This window comes from Ictalurus punctatus, chromosome 5, assembly GCF_001660625.3.
Source record: "Ictalurus punctatus breed USDA103 chromosome 5, Coco_2.0, whole genome shotgun sequence".
Classification (NCBI taxonomy): Eukaryota; Metazoa; Chordata; class Actinopteri; order Siluriformes; family Ictaluridae; genus Ictalurus; species Ictalurus punctatus.
The window spans coordinates 32634527-32652422 of record NC_030420.2 but is presented as its reverse complement, the minus strand read 5'-3'; positions in this window follow the sequence as shown (position 1 = coordinate 32652422).

Sequence of the window (17896 nt, the reverse complement as noted above, 5' to 3'; positions counted from 1 at the left end):
GGCTCCGGATCGCCTTCTTTAATTATCTGCGTTCCTCCGGCGCATACAGAATAAATTCACAGGGGTTAAAGGTCAGCTCCGAGGCTGCGTTCCTACCCTGTCTCTAACGTGACCGTCGTCATCATCAGCTGCGTCTTTGCTTTCATCGTCTTAAGCACCACGTCGGTGGTCTTTTCGCCCTAGTGAAGTTTTTTCACACGAGATCACCGGCTCAGCGGTGGAGGATCATTTACATAAAAATGTCTACACTATCTTTGACTTATATTTCAGAGCGTATTGCAGATATGTATCACGGATATGTCTGAACATGTTGGGGATCCTGAAGTGGACTTCTGCCGTTCCAGCTCATCTACCGCAGGACGTATTAGGCGTATCGAGATGCTTTTCTGCGCAGCACGGTTGTGAACAGTGCTTATTGAATTCCCGAAGCCTTCCTGTATGACGTTCCCGTGCCGCACGGGGCCACGAGTGATCGGCAGCCATCGCTTTATCCGTTTGAGTTAAATCTCTCGTAATCCTTTTTTCCCGTGTGTCACGCTCTCTATTTCTTTCCACATGCACACTATTAATGAGCTCAGCTTCAACACGAAGGCTGATTGTGTAAATTACCGTACTGTCCAAGCAAACATTCCCGCTGGATAATTGGACATAAACAGAAGAGCAGAGCGACGCTGATGATAATGTAAACCCTTGTACAGTCGCTCTCTCTCTCTCTCTCTCTCTCTCTCTCTCTCTCTCTCTCTCTCTCTCTCTTCAGTTATCTTTTTCTCATTTCTCATTTTCTCAGGGTTATTCTGACAATCGACGGTGGAGAAAAACTGCACCATGTGACACCATGACAGTGAGGGTAGGACATGTCTCTGAATCAACATTCCTAGCTAGCAAGTCCTGGTAAGAAAATTCGTAAGAAACGAACGCGATGGGATTTTCTTTCTTTTTTTTCCGTTTATTTTTTTTTATTATTTTTTTTTTTGCCCAGCTCCCGTTAAACGGTCGGACGGATGAGCATCCACGGCCGTGCCTCAGTAAGAAGTTCTCGTATCCGCACAGGAGGAAATGTCGTGTTTTCCTCCCACGCAAAAATCAAACCAAATATCAACCGTGAATGTTTTGATTATTTAACTTGCTGGTAGTTTTATTTTCATTGTTAATGCGGCCTTAGCATTCGATTCAACAGGGTTAGTCTAGGTCTGCCTAAAGTAGATAGGTAGACAGACGGGCAGACAGACAGACAGACAGACAGACAGACAGATAGATAGATAGATAGACAGACAGACAGATAGATACATAGACAGATAGATAGACAGACAGACAGACAGACAGATAGATAGACAGACATACAGACAGAGTGATAGATAGAGAGACAGACAGACAGACATACAGACAGAGTGATAGATAGAGAGACAGACAGACAGACAGACAGACAGATAGATAGATAGACAGACAGACAGATACATAGACAGATAGATAGACAGCTAGATATACAGACAGACAGATAGATAGATAGATAGATAGATAGATAGATAGATAGACAGCTAGATAGACAGACAGACAGATAGATAGATAGACAGCTAGATAGACAGACAGACAGATAGATAGATAGACAGACAGTCAGACAGAGTGATAGATAGAGAGACAGACAGACAGAGTGATAGATAGATAGATAGATAGATAGATAGACAGCTAGATAGACAGACAGACAGACAGACAGATAGATAGATAGACAGACAGACAGACAGACAGAGTGATAGATAGAGAGACAGACAGACAGAGTGATAGATAGATAGATAGATAGATAGACAGCTAGATAGACAGACAGACAGACAGATGGATAAATAGAGAGACAGATAGATAGACAGACAGACAGACAGATAGATAGATAGATAGATAGATAGATAGATAGATAGACAGATAGACAGATAGATGACAGATAAATAGACAGACACATAGATAGATAGATAGACAGACAGACAGAGGGATGGATAAAGAGACAGACAGATAGATAGACAACTAGATAGACAGACAGACAGAGGGATAGATAGATGGACAGACAGATAGATAGATAGATAGACAGACAGACAGACGTATAGACAGACAGACAGAAAGATAGATGGACAGACAGATAGATAGACAGACAGACAGACAGACGTATAGACAGACACACAGAAAGAAAGATGGATAGATAGACAGATAGATAGATATATAGATAATGATAACGAGTCTTTATTGGTCACATATACAGTAGAGTACAGTGAAATTATTTTCTTCGCATACCCCAGCATGTTAGGAAGTTGGGGTCAGAGCGCAGGGTCAGCCATGATACAGCGCCCCCTGGAGCAGAGAGGGTTAAGGGCCTTGCTCAAGGGCCCAACAGTGGCAGCTTGGAAGTGCTGGGGTTTGAACCCCCGACCTTCTGATCAGTTACACAGAGCTTTAACCGCTAATAGATGGATAGATAGACAGACAGACAGACAGACAGATTGCATGTCTGGGTTTGTTCATTTTTGATCAGTTAAAAATATTTACTTTTTACTCCTGAAAATTCAGAACACTCAGGTAGACTTCGCGCTCCATACGTCTCCTCATTATTACTTCTAACTGAGTCAGATTTGGACACAGCACCCGTACTTCCACGTACCTCTACTAGTTCGCATGTTCTCCCTGCGCTTCGGGGTTTCCTTCCCCAGTCCAAAGACAAGCATTGTATTGACTGTCCAAATTGTTTGTGTTGTGTGTGTGTGTGTGTGTGTGTGTGTGTGTGTGTGTGTGTGTGTGTGCATGCCAGGAAAACCCCCTAAAGCCCCAGGAGCCACAGGGGCTGTGAGTATCCCCTTCCCCTTCACACCTGTTGTGTCAGTACAGGATTGGATGTTTCGATGTACACGGGCGACAATCCGATAATGTGTGTGTGTGTGTGTGTGTGTGTGTGTTACAGTTTGAAGGCGTATTAGAGTCACTGAGCACATACAGAGTTAGAGCCTCTTTCTTTTTTAATCCGCTTGCTGTTGGCCGTCTGTCTTTCAGTCTCTCGGTGGCGTAAGCGAGTGGAGTGGAGTGAGTAATGGAACTGATTTATTATACAACCATTCAGCCATAAAGTAACATCAAGCCTCCAGACTGCGGCTATAAATCCACTCGGCCGTGAGAGAACGTTCCCACCGCTGCTCCGAACACCGAGAGTGGAAGACGGGGTGGGGGGCGGGATGTGGAGGATGAGGATGAGAGAGAGAGAGAGAGAGAGAGAGAGGGTAAGAGAGTGAGACACACAGACGAGGAGAAAGACAGCAGAAGGTCGAGGATGAGAGAGAAGGTGAGAGGGTAAGAGAGAGACAGACCCTGCGAAAGAAAGGAAGAGGATAAGACAAAGAGAGACAGAAATAGGGAGAGGAAGAGGGGGGATACAAAGAAAGAGAGAAGATAGGACAGATAGAGAAGAGAGAGAAGGCAAGAAAGTGGGGATGAGAAAGGTTGGATAGTTAGACAGAACTCAGGGATTAAGAAAGAGAACGAGAAAAAGAAAGGAGGAAGGAGATGTGGGAGAGAGCAATGTAAAGCGAGGAAAATAGAGAGCAGAGGTAGGAGAGAGGGGGAACTTATGGGAAGTGGGGGAAAAGAAAGAATAGAGGGGGGAAGTAAGGGGATGAGAGAGCAGGAGAGAAAGAAAAAGTGGGAACCAAAAAAGAGGATAGGAAGAAAAGGTGAAAAACAAACAGAAAAGAGAGAGACAGAGAGAGAGAGACAGGATGAGAGTGAGAGAGATTTAGACAGAGAGAGACAGAGGGTCAGAGACACAGAGAGAGAGACAGAGAGTGAGAGAGAGACACAGAGAGAGGGATAGAGGGAGAGAGAGAGATAGAGTGAGAGAGAGACAGAATGACAGAATGAGACAGAGAGAGTGAGACAGAATGAGAGAGAGAGTGCGAGAGACAGAATGAGAGAGAGTGAGACAGAATGAGAGAGAGAGTGCAAGAGAGAGAGAGAGAGAGACAGAATGAGAGTGAGAGAGATTTAGACAGAGAGAGACAGAGGGTCAGAGAGAGAGAGAGAGAGAGAGAGTGAGAGAGAGACACAGAGAGAGGGATAGAGGGAGAGAGAGAGAGATAGAGTGAGAGAGAGACAGAATGAGACAGAGAGAGTGAGACAGAATGAGAGAGAGAGTGCGAGAGACAGAATGAGAGAGAGTGAGACAGAATGAGAGAGAGAGTGCAAGAGAGAGAGAGAGACAGAATGAGATTTAGACAGAGAGAGACAGAGGGTCAGAGAGAGAGAGTGAGACAGAATGAGAGAAAGAGATAGAGAGAGAGTGAGACAGAATGAGAGAGAGAGAGAGAGTGACACAGAATGGGACAGAGAGAGAGAGTGAGACAGAATGAGAGAGAGAGAGAGACAGAGGGTCAGAGAGAGTGAGAGAGAGGGGGGGAGAGAGAGAGGGAGAGAGAGAGAGAGAGAGAGAGAGGGAGAGAGAGAGAGAGAGAGAGAGAGAGAGAGAGGGAGAGAGAGAGAGAGAGAGAGAGAGAGAGAGAGAGAGAGAGGGAGAGAGAGGCTAATAATGTGAGCTCTCACCCTTTCCTCTGCTGCCTGTCTGAACTAAACACGGCTCGTACAAATTGTTCATAATCACCGTCATCACAGTAATTAAACCATTATGCATTGATTTACTGCCAGATGCCTTCACACACACACACACACACACACACACACACACACACACACACACACACACACACACACACAACATTAGGTATCGATTGACTGACAGATGCCGTGGCGATGACATCACCGCTGATGACACACTGATGCATTTTATTTTGGGGATTATTATATCTCTAAATGCCGTTCTACCGCTCTAACCGGAACATTCCGCACCGGGGCTGTTAAGGACCGCCCCCACAACAGACCCGCCTCCGAATCGGCACTGCTGAGGACCTGTATTTCATTTATCGGTTATTTTGGCGAATTCTGACCAGGACGAGTCGAGCGACAGAACCGACCGGAAAAGTGAAACACACAGGTCATGAGCGTTACTGGGTTGATTTTTATCCATTTGTAGTTACATTTAACGTTGAGGAACGTCCGTGAAACGAGTTCGTTCCTGTTCTCACTTACTTTATGTTAGCGAGAAACCACAAAGCGTAAGTCGAAAACGATCGTTCTCCACACTGGCGTTTCCGCCGTGTCTCAGAGACGATCTCCGTCCACGCTACGCGACCGACAACGCGTGTCACGTGACCATCCAAGCACACCGGGCATGCGCATGCAAGCGTAAACAGTAAGTTGGTTGCTAGTCCAAATAGGCTAGTTTCCGTGTAGGATTTGAGGAATGACATTCGTTGGCGGTCGCTCTAATCGACGCTCGCCTCTTGCGCGTGTAGTACGATACAGAATTTAACTGCACAATTAAATTCCCAGAATGACGACCAAGCCGGCAAAAATCCAGGTAGCGTAACGGTCGTGCGGTAGGGGCTTGACGAATCGGGGACGGATGCGCGACGATCCAGGAGACCCGATCGGGGGGCGGACGTGGGCGGAGCCACGCCTTCGTTTTCAAAAGTCTTCGTTTTGGTCCGTTTAGACTGAAACCGCCAACCCGGAGTTTTCAAACTATTCCGAGGTGTCGGAAACACCGGGGTAGCGTAGACGACAGGCGTAACCGTAGCGACAGTTCTGCGTTTTAAAACGAAAACGCGCTAGACACACAGAGAGAGAGAGAGAGAGAGAGAGAGAGAGAGAGAACTTGTTTATATGACGGCTGCTGTAACGTACCGCTCCGCAACATTAAATGTGTAAACGTAAACCAATAAAAACGAACCGTCGGTTAATAAATACACTCAAATGTATGCGTATAAGAAGTATAAATCACGTCAGGGCGTGCCGTTATAGGAAAACCATCAACTTCGCTATGGTAACAGTAGCTCCGCTTCATCACACCAGCCGGTCGGTGATCGTTTTCCCGCAGCAGCATGACACCGAGAGGTTTATTCCTAAAACGGCTGTGGTTGCCAGTTGCTGCTTTTTTGACATCTCTGTGCTGTTAGCTGGATGATAGCAAGAAGAAGCTATTAGCCGAGCGCTAGCCATCGTGTTAATATTCTCCACTCTGGCTGTCAGAGAGAGAGAGAGAGAGAGAGAGAGAGAGAAAGGGGGGTTAGTCATGTTATTGACTAGTGCTATTGTCTCAAATCTCTGAGTATTCCCCCTTAACACTAAAGACCCCAGAGGCTTTTCAAAAGAGAGGCCCCACCAGTTACTCTCGCGCTCTCTCGCTCCCTCTCTCACTCTCTCTCTCTCTCTCTTCATTTTCTCCATTACACATCACCCTCGTCGGTAAAACGTGACATCTGTGTGTGAACTGCGTCGTGCCTCCTGCGTTTGTCGCCGCAGTTTTGCGGCTTTGTCGAGTGTTGATGTTGATGTGGAAACAGTGTGACACAAAATATGCACAATGATTGCAGAGCTCTCGAGCTGAAGAGCCGCAGCAACCCACACCATGACCCCCTCCATCTCTCTCTCTCTCTCTCTCTCTCTCGCTCTCTCTCTCTCTCTCGTGTGTGTGGAGTCGGTGATGTGTGACTGATGGTCCTACTGGGTAAAGGGTTTGTTAGACGGGGTAATAGACTATAGAATAGAAGGGGTGGGGCAGATAGACTACCAAGGGAACTAACCTCACTTAGCACCCTTCGTCTTTTTTTTTTTTTTTTTTTTTTTTTGCAGTTATACCGTATCTCGAACCTTAATGTATATTTGAACCTTTATCGGCCGACGTTCCCAAAAATTCTCAACTGTAGTCAAGATATATTTTTTTTGGAGTCCAAAGTTTGCGTCTTTAGTCTTGGACTGGAGCCACACGCAAGCTCTGCGCTCACACGGGACGGAGGCGAGATTCGAACCCCCGACCCCGGAGGCGCGCGGCACACGCGCTAAGCGCTAGTCCCCTCGCGAAGATGTGGGAAAACTTCAAGTGCTGACACTGGAGACTCCTTCTTACAGAAGACTTCACCCGCTTAAATGGATCACTACATGACCGTCTTAGTTTATGTGTAGAAACAATAACGTGTCATAGCGTGCGCGTTCATTTCAACGTGTGACCCTCTGGCCGATCGGAATCAAGAATGCGACCGTGCGGTGAAACAATGGAAGTCTATGTAACTGAAAATCTTTTTTGCGTTTTTCTTCGAACGCAAAAAAGCCCGCGATATTCGGAGGAGCTCGCGGTCTTTCGAAATCACCGCGGCCGTCACGTCATCGCGGCGCGCGCTCGGTCGGAGCCCTCTTGGAGCCACGTGCGTGGAATATGAGGACATCTAGAAGGTCTCGTTTATCGACAAGCATCACTGCGGGAAAAAAACTTCGCGTTTACAAACAAAGAGCACAAAAAAACTCCGACGGCTTGCATCGCGAATTTTTGGCCGTGACCATCACACACACACACACACACACAAAAAAAAACGCTCTCCGAAATCCCGTACGGACTGATAAACACACGCCGAAGTATTAATATACTCGCTGCAGAATGACAATTTTAAGCTGTCTGTCTCTCTATCTGTCTCTCTGTCATTCTTTTCCTTTCAGCAGCCAGTGAAAATATTAACATAAGTAAGCGGCATGTAGTGGCCGGAGCCGCATGCGTGGCTGCCATGACACCGAGCGCGGCGTGAAAACATCATTGTGCTGGAGTGATAATCCAAATGAAGCAGCTGGAGATTGGTGTGATTGCCAGCGACGGACCTGCGAGCGAGAGAGGACTAATGTAATTGTTCGGGCTCTTGTCTCTGTTGATACAGGCTCTTCAGAAAGCATGTGATTTAGCTAAAAGCCATCTTCACGCCAAGTAATTAGAGACACCATTCGGGTGGATGGCATTAGTCTGACACACACACACACACACACACACACACATGCTCAGGGTGTTATTCAAGCCATTAGCAGTGAGATTACTTGCCTGCTTGGACAATGAATGTGTGTGTGTGCTTTTTGGTCATGTGTTTCTTAATATGTCAGCGCTCTATGCGTATGTTGGTAAGTTGTGTGTGTGTGTGTGTGTGTGTGTGTGTGTGTGTGTGTGTGTGTGTGTGTGTGTGTGTGCTCAGACAGAGATATTACACTTCACTGACTTAAGTAGTGAGTATGTGTAAGAGAGAGAGTGTGTATGTGTGTATGAGTGTCCTGTAACACAGGGTTTGGAGTCAATGGAATTATTAAACCTATCCAGAGTGTTGGCTGAGAGTGTTTCACACACACACACACACACACACACACACACACACACACACACACATACACACACCACTTCATGTCCACACTGCTTGGAAGTGACTGTCTCGCTGAGTTGCCACGAAACAAACGCCGATTTGCTACTAACGTCATTAAGCGCTTAATTGTTTACCGCCGAATGTTGCGGAACACACGTTTCAAGACACGTCGGATACTGTGTTCGGTGACGAGTTCCGCTCCGACCCAAATGTAGTCAATCGGCTACGACGTATTCGGTGTCCGTCCTTTGGTTCTTTACTACAAGGCTAACGTAGCTAACAAAAAAAGGCTGCGTCACCACAATATTCTGCACATTTATTTCTTTAGGCAGGTCCTACGCGGTCCTACGCGGTCCTACGCGGTCCTACGCGGTCCGCATCATGTGCTGATGTGATTTAGGACCCGATTGGACTTCCTCATCTGTGAACACGAGCTAAACCTCACCGTGTAGCTAAACACCGAAACGTTCCAGAGGCGGCCATCTTGGATAACCTTGTCACTTTTGTACTTTGGCATGACTCGTACTGTTCGACGCCTCAGTCCTTCACTCACCGAAGTTACCAGTGTTGCCTTAAGTGAGTATCTACAGCGAAGAGACGGACTTTTCTCATGTGTTACCTCGAGTAGCCTCGTACCTCCAGCACGACGGAGAAGAAGAAGGATCGAGTGCTTTATGCTATTCGAAAAGACCAAACACACAAGACAGACTGTATGTATAGTGTACGTGTTAGTATGCGCGTGGTTTAAACATAGATGTATGTATGCGTGTGTGTGTGTGTGTGTGTGTGTGTGTGTCTCAAACACTAATGTTTGAGGAGAAGTTATTCAAGAAAACATAGCACAAAGTTAGAATTTAAAAAAAAAAGAAGACATTTCTGGCCCTAATCAGTAGCAAAGAGCCTGCTCGCTAATCGGCTAACGTGCGCTAAGTACGGGTTAACACGCCGCACTGCTTAAGCCTGGGGGAAAAAAAAAAAAGCTCAGAGATGCTGAACAAACACGACCTCTAGATCTACGTTACGGCTCATTCGGCTAACTTTACGCCTTATTGCCTTACACAATCGCTGAATTATTAGCGTTCTAAACCGACCGACCGCCATTCAGAGGTAAAATCCCAGGGTTTAAACGGATATGCGCTCGCCGTGCTTTATAGCGGGGTTTCTCCGAATAGCGCCGTTATTGTATAATTGAGCCGATTCTGCTCCTAATCGTGAATGAGACATGCTGCGACAAAAGGAAAACGGATAAGTGGCTTAGTCAAAATAATAATAATAAAAAAAAAAAAAGGGGGCGAAAAGTAAACTAGAACTCGGAAACAGACAAATGTGTAAGAATCGGGTTTGTTGATGTATCGATTTTCTAACTGATATGTGTATTGAATATATTGTATTCTGAAATATTTGGCTAATCACTGCGATAAATACTCATCGTTTAGAGCATCGTTTGCTTTGTTTTGTTCGCGAGTTCTAGTCCCGTGTACGGTTATTTAGCTTTGGAGATCACCGAAAGGTGGCGCTATATAAACGTATATACATACATAAATAACGTCGGAGAGCCGCGATTTTATAGGGAATAATCACAGTCGAGACAGCGGACAAGCGGAAATTTTTTGGCGGTTGTGTCGGACTGGGATGCTTCGTAAAATCTGGGGCGTGGCATCCTGGGCGTGGCATTCTGGCATTCGATGCTATGAATCTCACAGCACTGAATACGATAGGAATACACCTCGATCCTTAACGATGATACGATAGAGCACTATTACTGATTTTTGGACGACGAATCAAACTCGATCCCAGACAGACACCTGCAAATCACTGCATCGGGAATACGACGGAACAGTAGTGTCATGAGATCAGACACGTTACGGTTCAGATCTACAGACTGACCTGAACTGATATACAGTCTGCGAGTCGTTTGTATGCATCACAACCACGAGTAAAATTCTAGCGTTTTTTTTTTTTTTTTTTTTTTTTAAATCCCCAAAATGTGAAAAAGAATGTGCATCATATAAGGTATATGGCGCATTAATGGTAACCGCATCGTGGATTCCTCCTTTGCGTCACAGTTCCTATGGAAACTAGGAACCAGGACCCGCCCCCGAGGTCCTGTCATTGGTTTGTTCCTTGATTGTGTTCACCTGTTCTGCGTTAGCACATTTATTAGTTTGTCCGCTTGTACCATGGTGTTTCCCTAGTGCCACGTTTCCTGTTTTTGATTCTCGCCCGTTATTCAGAATATATTTGGATCATGGATTGTTCTAGATTATTACTGTCTACCTGTGTATCGACTCCCACCGTGGACATAGTTGGCCCTAAACAGTGGTAAATGAATCCTGCGGTAATACCTCGTCGATATAACTTCCTTTTAAAGCGCGTGGGTTGTTTTTTTTTTTTTTTTTTTTTTACATTTTTTTAGGCTATTTGTGCGAGTCATTTTAAACGCACACGAACCCTTGCCTCCGGATAAAAAAAAAAAAAACCGCAATCTCGTTCATCTCCAAACTCTGTGATAAGCGCGTGAATCACCTGCGAACATCAAACGAGCTGCTCCCGTGGAGAATGTTATCGTAAGCGCAGGAGGGCCGCTGGACGGCGTCCAGGACTCGAGTTAGAAAGAGAAACCGTAGCGCTTAGCAGGTCTTTAATACTTAATAAAAACAGCCGCCCGAAAACAGAAGAAGAAAAAAAAAAAAGAAGCGCGTACCTTGGGTGGCCTTTGGGCGAGATGTGGTGGAATTTACAGGAATGGAGTGATCGGGTGATGGAGGGATAAACAGGGAAAGATGAGAGGAGAGGTAAAAAGAACCGCCTGTGGCAACTCGGTCTCTCCCTCTGGCTCACTTTATGGGGTTACCCAATTCCCTGACAGTTTGTTTTAAATTTGGCCGTGCAGATGTTTCTCTGGGTGACTGACTTTTATAGTTTAGAAAAGATTATATCAGTTTCTGCTGCAGATTGTGTTACTGTATTTAAAGAAGAAAACAACTGCACAGAGAGAGGGAGAGAGAGCAGGAGAGCGAAGGGGAGGGAGGATGGAGAAAGGGGCCATAGGGGGATTTTTTTTTTCGGGAGGGGGGCGGTAGTGACGGGGGTCGCTGGACTGGACGTGGATTGCTGTAGGTCTTTACATCCTGAGGCCTCCGCAGTAAGAGGAAGGCTGGAATGCGAGTGTCAGGAGAGCCAGGTTTGACTTGCAACATTAGACACGAATTCTTTCCAATTTCAAAAGACAACATACGGGTCAAATTTTAGGATATTAGTTTTTGATAGGCAGCTAGGGACGGGAGCACGGGAGGTACGAATCGCGACCTTCGGCTCGTCCTCTCCTTCTAACTTTGGCTCTTCTGTGTGAATAAACAATCGCGTATAGAGCCGTAACGGTCGCCTAAACCTTTGCGCGCCGCTTGCGTCGGGGATATCCAGTGCATCCTATCGAGCGTCAAAGCCCAGAAGCAGAGTGGCAGCTTCCGAAGCGACTGGCAGGTGCGGGAAATTAAGCGGCGACGGTCCAGCCGAGAGTCAGCACGGAAAGAGAACCGGAGCGAAGGGGTTGCGAGGGGGACACCGGCGAAACAGAGCGCTAGGAAAATCCAAAACGGAAACGGGGGGGCGAAGAAAGGAAATGCGAGCGTGTATCTTTTAGCGTGCGTGTCAGAAACCCTTTCCTCTGTCAGGACGGATTTAAGAGGTCATCCATCCACAAACTCGCGCAAAACAAAATCCCATCAACGCTCCTTCTTACGTTTCCCCAGCCAAGATGTGTAGAATAACAACGGTGACAACAACCGCAAGATCAAAGCCGTGGAAGGCAGCCACCGGCCACGTCGACTCGGCCGAGCGCTCCAAGTCCGAGACGTTAAGCAGGAGCGGAAGGAGCGTTCGTCGATCCGTTTTAGTCGAACTGAGACTTGCAGGTTCGTAGCGAAGCGCGGCCAGGAAATACGGACAACCTGATCTTGCGTAACGTTTTTCAGTAACGCTAACAAGCACCACCCTTTATCCTGCTCCTAACTCTAACGGAAACGAATCCTTTGTGACGGTCGGTACCGGTAATTTCTTACGAATTATATCGCGGTGCTGATGTTTTCTGGGTTCTGACCGGTCAGAAGGTCAGTAAGGGCATAAAAGTCTCACGGCGGGTTTTGGCGGATTTAAAAACACTTTGGTTTACTTAAAGATCTCGAGCTCCAGGTCTTCCGCAGCGTGGGATAATAAACGGACCGTTACTCTGTCACTCACGAGAAGTTGACATTTGAAATCGAGTTAAGCTGACGCGGAGATCTTTGTTAGTTCATGTTCGTGTCAGGTCTATTTTTTTTTTTTGTTTTTTTTTTTAAACGTCAGTGATCATATATCCTCTCTCTTTTTTTTTTTTTAAAACCGAAAAGTCAAAATGTCACGAGCGATTAAAAGAGGAGTTTTAACCGGTTGCGATCCCCATGACGAGAGAGCTGTTTGAAAAGGGAACGATGTTAGCGAAAGTCAATTCAGGAACACCAGACTTAAACACGTGCACCTGATTTCAGCGTTTATGAGAATATTACCTCTTGAAGTTAAACAATGCGAACACGCTCCAGTAGGATTTTTGTCTCCAATTATATTTATCAAAATACATGACAACACCCTTCACTCACAAAAGGTCAAAGCGAGTTTTTACTGGCTGGAAAAAAAATACGCTTTGTCGGTATAAAGCGAAAACACACCAGCAAAATCCTAAATGTTAATTGAAAACCGAAAGCGAAGGTCCTTACTGAACGTCGCATCCTCATTGCTGATTGGCTGACTGAGCCGGCAGGGGAAAAAGCAGAGCTGGAGGAATGTTTACACTAAGAGACAACATGAAAATAATTGCTAAATGTTTTTGCACTTAAAGACCACTGTAAAAAAAAAAAAAAAAAAAAAAAAACAGTAGGAATGAAACATACATAACATTTCTGAGTCAGTATCAGGTGTTCGTTAGTACTAGTGAAAATGTAACACTGACGACGTTCACACGGACGGCGGTGATCTAATTATCGACCGTATTCTGAATAAGACGATATTCTGATTAAGGTGTTTACATGAGTCGCTTTTAGAACACTCCTTTCATGTTCCTGTGTTACGTGTTATAGAACACAGAGCGATTAACGTCACACGTCATTACGTCCCCACGTCACGCCGTCCGACGTTCCCTAGAGAATTTCACGTATCGACGTACAGTCGGTCTTCGTTATGGGACCGTGTACGGTTTTGGGTGTTTCATGTTTAATTTTACGAACGCTTCGAGTGCGGTTAATTATTCGTCGTGCCGTACGTGCTAATAGACGAGCGCTTGAAGACGTGGGCTGCGTCCCGAACCGCGTACTCGCCGTCTGTATAGTAGCCGAGATACATGTATTTCTCCTACTATACAGCAGGTAAGGACGCGGTTTGGGACGCGGCCGTGCTCTCTCGTTCGCCGTCAAACGGTCGAGCGCCGCCGTGTGTGTACGTGTCCTGTCTCACGATGCGGTGAAAACTCCCACACGACGTTAATAGCGTGATTAAGGTGTGTACGTGTCTGTAACGCGACTAAAACAGGAACACTCCACACGCCTTAATAACATTCGTGTTTACTCCGAGTGTGACTTTAATCGGATTAAGATCGTCGATAATCTCTGTTTACATGCTGGTTTCTTAATCAGAGTACCGTCTTAATCGGGTTCGTATCGGATTATCGTCGTCCGTGTGAACGTACGGACTGTGTGTTACCGATATGAAACGGAGCGATCGCTGCGTGATCAAGATATTCGAATAGACTTACTATTCGTTCCGCTTCTCAAATAGTTCAAATTTAAATTTGTCTCATTTTCGAGGAGTATTAAAATCATTAAGATGGATTATGTTTTGCTACATCTCTAAATACAGCTCTTTCCCATCCTGTTTTGTCTCTTCGTCCTCTTCAGTCTCCTTATATGGTCAGAGTTTCCTGTGCTTGTTAACCCGTCGCCATGGTAGTTAAGTGGTGTCACCTGCTGCTTGTTTCTGCTCATTAGTGTGTGTTTCTCTGTGCTTGTGAAGTTACCCACAGATTCTCTTGTTGATTAGCAAGCGGTTGATGTCTCCCATTATTCCGGGTCTCGTCCTCATCTTTTGGCTTTTATCTTTTTCCTTTCTACGAGCCGTGAGGTGGTACCACATCTAAAACGTTACCTGATGCACCACTGTGACACCTTAGCCATCTGTCGCTCTATAAAATCAAATGTTTAACACAATTAGCAGATGTTACGTCCCAAGGGAAATCAGTTTAGTAGCTGATTTCGTAGTTCCTCTCGATGGCTGGGTAACTTAACACCGTCCATTAAAATGGGGTCCTGATGGGTCCTTTTGGAAGGATGGTGTCGAGGATCAGCTAACCATGAGGATGACGTGTAGGTGACTAGACAGGCCAACTGAGTATCGTGTTCTATAAACTACATTGCCAGTTGTAGGATGTTTGTAGTCCAGATGTCCTGCTAGCACAACCATCACTGCCTCTAGAGTCACAACTAATAACACCGACTCCACTTTGATGTTTTCCGGCTCTTTGGTTTCAGACAGGAATGCAGGTTTGTCGACTCGATCGTCTCGATTCAAGATGAAAGAACAATAAGACCAGGAACCTCAGCGTCTCCTGAGAGGCTTCCAGGTCCTCCACTTTATCGCGGTCGCTTTCTCTGATCTGTTCGATGACGGAGGCGTGTACGACGGAGGTGACGGAAAGCAACGAGTGCCTCTCCGAGTCTCACCGTCTTTGATTATTATGGCTTCACTGATAGAGTAGAAGTGATGCCTTTGTCTGTAATAGCTGGCCAATCATCCCCTCACGCCAAGACTGAGCATCTCTCCATCCGCTTGTACGAGAAGGCTGTGGTTCGTTCTGAAGCGAAAATGATCATACCCTCCATAGGGCGAAACTCTGAAGGGTTTCCATCTGTATTATTTCCAAATACTATATTTCAAATAATTTGTAGGTCTAGCTAGCATTAATTGTTAACCGGCTGTATTATTATTATTATTATTATTATTATTATTATTTTTACCACCCAAGAGTCCACAGTGGAGGTTAAAGCACCGGTAGGCAATGTTAAACAATAACGTTAAATAGTCCATATTCAGAAAGAAGCGAGGGTCAAAGCTAGGAAGTACAACGAACCACAGAGCTCTGACTTATGGTTAAACTTTGGACGATAAACTGTCGCGACAAATAATGACACGACATCGTACACGAACTAATCGAGGACTACTAACACAGAACAGGTGAACACATTCAGGTAACAAACTGCTGACTGGGCAGGGAGGCGGGACTGAAACAGTAAACCAACAGCAATTGGTCGGGTCGGGTCGGGTGGGGTCGGATGGGGTGGGGGTCGGGGGGGGGGGGGGGGGGGGGGGGCGTAGAGGTGGTTTAGCGTGTAACTGTGATAAACAGTATACGATAGTTTACATTTGAACTTCCTAGAATATCGATATTTAGACATGCTTCTGTAAAGCTGCACTGACACAATGTCCGTCGTCAAAAGCGCTCTACAAATAAAAATCGAACCGAATATTTATCTCTAAACAAGTCACTGGACGCTAAAAATGCCAGCATATATGTAAATACATGAACATGCAGTACATGGAAACACCCCAGTGTCCCCCTCCCATCTGATTAGTATCACCGGTATCACTAACATTAGCTAAATTTACTAATTGGCTTTCACCACGTTATTTCTTTTAACGTGTTAAATAAAAACATTTAAAAAAAAAAAAAAAAAACAAACGTGATATTAAATCAGCCACGTGAAAAGAGTAAACCGTTTAAAAATTTAGTCCGGACGCTTTTCTTTGTAAACCTTTCCACATCATGGAGTCACCTCGGTGTGCTTTTAAACGTTTATTTATTAAATGATTATGACAAATGAAGCCATCCTTGATTTATTTCTTCCCTGGTTCACACGTTTAATCGTCTACGTGGACGCTCGTTTATGTGTTTATATCACTTATACTTATTTCGTTATTTGACGGTTTATGTTTATGCGTTTCTACACTCGTTTGGCCCGATTCCCTTCAGTCTACAGGAAGTAACACGACCATATTTGGTCATATCAATCCAGCTGTTGTGTAGATCTCTTTATTATATTTATTCTTCATTAGACTTGCAGAGAGTTAACACGGAAGGGTGAGGACAAAAGAAGAGCGACAATGCTGGAAAAGAGAGAGAGCGAGAGACAGAGAGAGAGAGAGAGAGAGAGAGAGAGAGAGAGAGAGAGAGAGAGAGAGAGAAAACAAGGGGGCCAGAAAGGTGGGTGGATGGAAGAAAGACAGAAAGAGAGATCTGAGTATTTGAGGTGAAGATGAAGGGAGCGTAAGAGAGAAAGTGCACCTCCGTGTCTCTCTCGAGTGTCTCTGCCTCACCTTTAATCTGTGGAAATGCGCTGAGGAGATGAGGCGTAATTGTAAAGTGCAGCAGGACGACTGAAATGTCTGGAGGGCCGGCGTGATCAGCGGGCCGAGGAGCGAGCGAGGGATAATCACCGTCGCCCAGCGCCGGCCTGATGACGGGGCCGGCGCTCATTCACCGAGCAGCAAAACAAATTAAAGCCCTCGGGGGCGAGCGGCCTGTTCGACAATAGCATACATAAATATTTTATCATGTGCGCTACAGGTCAGGAAAGGTTTAGTACATCATCCTTCACACGAGAGCTCATACTTCAACACACACACACATCTTTTGTCTCAGCTCGGGTCTTAAACGCCGTCCGAACACAGCGAACGGTTCTCAGTCAAACATCAAATCTATATGTTTCCTTTCAAGACACGCCTGAAGTTTTATTCTCCAGCAAGGGAGCTAAGAACTCTAGCTAGTGTTTCAGTGTTGTTAACTCTGTTAAGCATTTTCAGCTCGCTAGTTTCGCTAGGCAGGTTTGTGCTGAGTAATGCGTAAGCTAACGATAAACTACCAACTAGCCGCTAGCTACCGTATGTTAGCTTTGTAGACAAAAAAAAAAAAAAAAACAATCGGGAGATTATTATAGTGAATACTGGTGGTGTGATTATGGAGGAAATGTAATTCTAACTTTAGCTAGCTAGCGGGATGTGTGTTTTTTTTGTCGGAGGTGAAAAAATAAACAAACAATAGAAACCGTCTAAGAAATTTGAGTGTTTTCTGCTACTAATACCATTATAAACCATCAGCTTACCATTATAACCATTACCATTAGTGGTCCTTAATGGTACCCACTAGACATAACATGCCACCAATGGAAGGCAATAAATTACCAGTAGAGATCCACAGGGACCATTACGATTTCCAATACAATTCCCGTTATAACCATTAAAACCCTTTCTATGGTTTTCTATGAGGGATTCTAATGGGTTTTTTTTTTTTTTTTTTTTTTTTGGGGGGGGGGGGGGGTGTAATTTAATCTAGGGCGTAATTTTACAGTACTTTGTGGACACGTTCAGGACTTCTAAACATACTTCTAACAGCTTTGAAGCTGATTCACTCCACACCAGTGTAAGACTCAGGTAGGAGGCGTGGCCTAACGGTGCATTCTATCACGGCCATATTGTTTTCTTGATTCTCTGAGAGAGGAAGGGGGTGGGGGGGGGTGGGGGTACGGTGGCGCTTTCGGACGAGCGTGTTAAACCGCCCTGTTGACGTG